The sequence below is a fragment of the Glossina fuscipes genome, unplaced genomic scaffold, assembly GCF_014805625.2.
Source record: "Glossina fuscipes isolate IAEA_lab_2018 unplaced genomic scaffold, Yale_Gfus_2 56125, whole genome shotgun sequence".
Taxonomy (NCBI): domain Eukaryota; kingdom Metazoa; phylum Arthropoda; class Insecta; order Diptera; family Glossinidae; genus Glossina; species Glossina fuscipes.
The window spans coordinates 1,884-5,284 of NW_024000544.1; the positions used below are offsets into that span (position 1 = coordinate 1,884).

Genomic DNA, 3,401 nt, shown 5'->3' on the forward strand with positions numbered 1-3,401 from the left:
CGCATATATTCGCTTCTTTTGCGGCATTGAGTCCGGTAACCACACCCCTTTGTTCGGCAGATCGCGCCATCGGGCGACTGGCTGATATTCTCAGCGTGTTTCATGGGATGCTTCACGCGTCATGTTGCCCTTTGGAATCGCCTCAAAATCGCTGGCGAGTGCCATGAGTTCGTCTAGGTTGGTGAAATCTCGGCGCCATATGTACCACATGTGGTCGGGTTGCGCATTCGTACAAATGAGCTCCAGTTGTTCCTCCACCGTCATTGTGGTATGGCGCATCAGGTCTTGCAAAGCCAGCACGTAATCGTGGAATTTCTATTTCGGTCACTGCGTACGCCGGCAAATGTAATCTTCAAGTTGAGTGAAGTATCGTGGTGTCAGGAAGAGCTTTAAAAAATCGGCCTTAAACTTCTCCCAGGCTGTCCAGTATTGATTGTTGTTGCGATACCAAGTTAAGGCCGTATGCTTCTGCAAGCTCCTCGACCCGCTCGATGAAGGCAAGCGGCTTTCTGTGGCCGGTAAAGTTGAGCCCCCATCTGCTGACTACTTCGATGACAGGTCTCGTGTCGAACGCTACTGGGAAAACTCGGTATGGTCCGTCAATCGGGGTGGCGAGCTGGATGATCTCGTTGGTGTTGTTGGCTGGTGCCGAGATATTGTGGAAGAATCCCGGTGCCATTTTGGTATTCGGCGAGATGCTGGAACTGGCGATCGCGATAGTCGGAATAGTGTTGGGCTAAGCTTGATGGCAGCTGCCGGGTGTAATTTATTAAAACGCGAGCTTAACTAAAGTTATTAATACAAATAATTAAAACAGATGGGACTGCCCTGGGCGCTCTGATTTTTTTTTTTTATCTTGTGTGAATGTTATCTTGGTTTTTTTTCCCTTTTATTTTTGTTGATTTTTTCCTTTTCTCTTTGTTTATTTTTATTTTTCCACCTTGAATTTTGTTTGCTATTACCTTGGGTTGTTCGTGATTTGTTTGGTTGTTTTTTTGTTTGGCCCGTACAATTTTCTGTGTGGTTAGTAGCTTAGGTCTAAGTATTTTCTTTTTCTGACCATTTCTATTTGTTGTCTCTATTCTTTATGCGTACCTTAATCTATACGTGCTAGAGTGTATATGTGATTGTAATACTATTAATTAATTTGATTAATTAATAATGTTGGAATCATTCATTTCACAACGGTTCAAGAAAGTATTATGAAGATGGGAAAGAAGAACAAAGTTGGACCACCTTTAGTTTTTATTATTCTTTCTCTTCTTTTAATTAGAAACTACCTTCAAACCTTTTGTGTGGTTGTTTAATAGGTATTGGTAATGCTTTCCTTATGCGTGTTCTTCTTTCTCCCTCTTTTGAAGCACTATCGATCTGATAGCGGGTATAAGAGACAACGTGACGGTTATGGTTAGCCCAACTCTACTCACGCTGTTTTGCTTTTATTTCTCAACGTAAGTTGATTTTTTCCTTTTAAATATACGATATATAAGAAGGGAAAAAAAATCTTGAATTTAAATAAGATGTTTAGTTTGGATATTCAGTTTTCTTTTGCGATTCTCGGTGTAAAATTTACTTTCGTGTACGTTTCTCATACACTACCAGACAACTGCTTTACTTTAAGTGCATTTGTCCCTAACTTGCAAGGGGTAGTTCCGAACCAGATTTTTCTTCGCGTTAAAGTTATGACAAAGCTTATCTGATGCTCAGAAGGAAATATAAAATGCCGATACTCGTTATAGAAGAATGTCGAGGGTGTAATAAGATCTTCTACAATGCAATTGTGTGTTTTTCAAATTCGTTAATTTGAATTTTTTTCTTTTCTATTTGAGTTCCTTTTTTATCTCTTTGTTTCTTCATTCACTTTACACATCCATTCTAGAAATTTTTCTCTCGCTTTTCAAAATGATGGTACCCGTAGGTTCGAAATGTTCAACGTCGACGTTTGTCGGTATATTTTCCAAAACTATTCAGTACGAAATATTATGGAAATCGCCTTCCTTCCTTTTCAAAAGGCTATTGTTGCAAATTCCCTATGAATTGTTTGGCTGTCGAGTGTAGGACGTTTGCTCTTGAGATATTGTGGAATCAGGGTGCCTTTTCTATGTATTTGGTAATTCTTATCCTAACCAAATTTTGTATTTTTAACTTTAAGATGCGTTTTAGCCTTTAGTTCTTTTTATCATATTGCATTACCATATTTCGGTTTATTATCCGAGCGAAACATGCAGGCAAAGGGAATGCGTAACTAACATATTTCACAGAGATATACTGTTGGAAACCGAAAGCGTCCTGGAACTCGTGTTTTCCTTTGCACAAATAACCCCGCTTTGATGTAAAGAGACTCTGATTAAATGGGTGGATTTTCATCGACAACTTAATAAGTTTTAATCCACAATTTAAGAATAAGTTTTAATAATGCATTGGTTGATCTATTCTATTTCACCGAACCCTTATTTTTGTGTAAATATTGAATGCAAAGATTTTGTACCAAAATTCCTAGTAAATTAGCTTTTAACCACAAATTAAATAATTCGCAAAAATATGCGACCGACCCGCAAGGGGCAGACGCGTTAACTAAGGTCGTTGGCCACCAAGATTTGCGTTCTTTTAAATGGAATTGTTGCTCACTGACCTGAAATCACACCCTGTTGTAGGGGTAGGGATACCTGTTGTTGGTGCTCGTTGTTAAGAAAGCTGTTTTGTTATTCCTGTCGTTGCCGTAATTGTTGTTGTAGTTGTGGTGGTTGTTACCCTGATGTTTGGTGAGATTATTGTTGTTGTTGTTGTATGTGTTGTTGTTCTGATTCTTGATGAAGTTTTTGGAATTATTGCTGTGGGTGGGGTTGGTAATGTGTTGAAGGTTGGTTGGCAGTTGTCGGGTGACTTAAGTGCACCGGACCTGCCTGCAATTGTACTTTCCATTGCTGTTGCGGCCGTTGTTGCTGAACAGAATAATGATGGAGCTGATGAGGGTGTTGCTGCTGTTGACTTAGGCACCTGAAATAGGTAAAACGTTAATACCTGTTTCTGTTATTGTTATAAATTTAAATTTGGTTTTTTTTTTTCGTCCGTTCGGTTCTTCGGCCCCCTCATTGTATAGCTGTTGTTGTTATGACGTAGGACACGCACATGGATGAATTTGTTGCACTCAACATAGTTTAATGTGATCTTGCAAAATGATATCTTTGTAATTTTTCCTTTCCCTTTTCCTCTTCCTTTTTCTTTCATCTTTTCTCTGTGTGCAACTTTGTTAGCAATTTAGTTTTCTCCTGTGCTTTTGAATATATTTTATTAAATTTTATACAAATGCTTTTATTACATATTCGCAAAATGTTTGCACGCACACACAAGCATACGCGCGCAATTGGTTATGATCATTTGATTGCTTACGTCACACTCTT

The 3,401-nt window shown here is 38.8% G+C and overlaps 1 long non-coding RNA gene across 1 annotated transcript; it reads right to left on the reverse strand.

Moving 5' to 3' along the window:
• Nucleotides 1–205: 205 nt before the first annotated feature.
• Nucleotides 206–2,753, reverse strand: LOC119643119. The gene is made up of 2 exons (XR_005248216.1): nt 1,281–2,753; nt 206–736 (listed from the first exon to the last, which is right to left on the reverse strand). It is a non-coding gene; the product is annotated as an uncharacterized LOC119643119 (long non-coding RNA).
• Nucleotides 2,754–3,401: the final 648 nt, after the last annotated feature.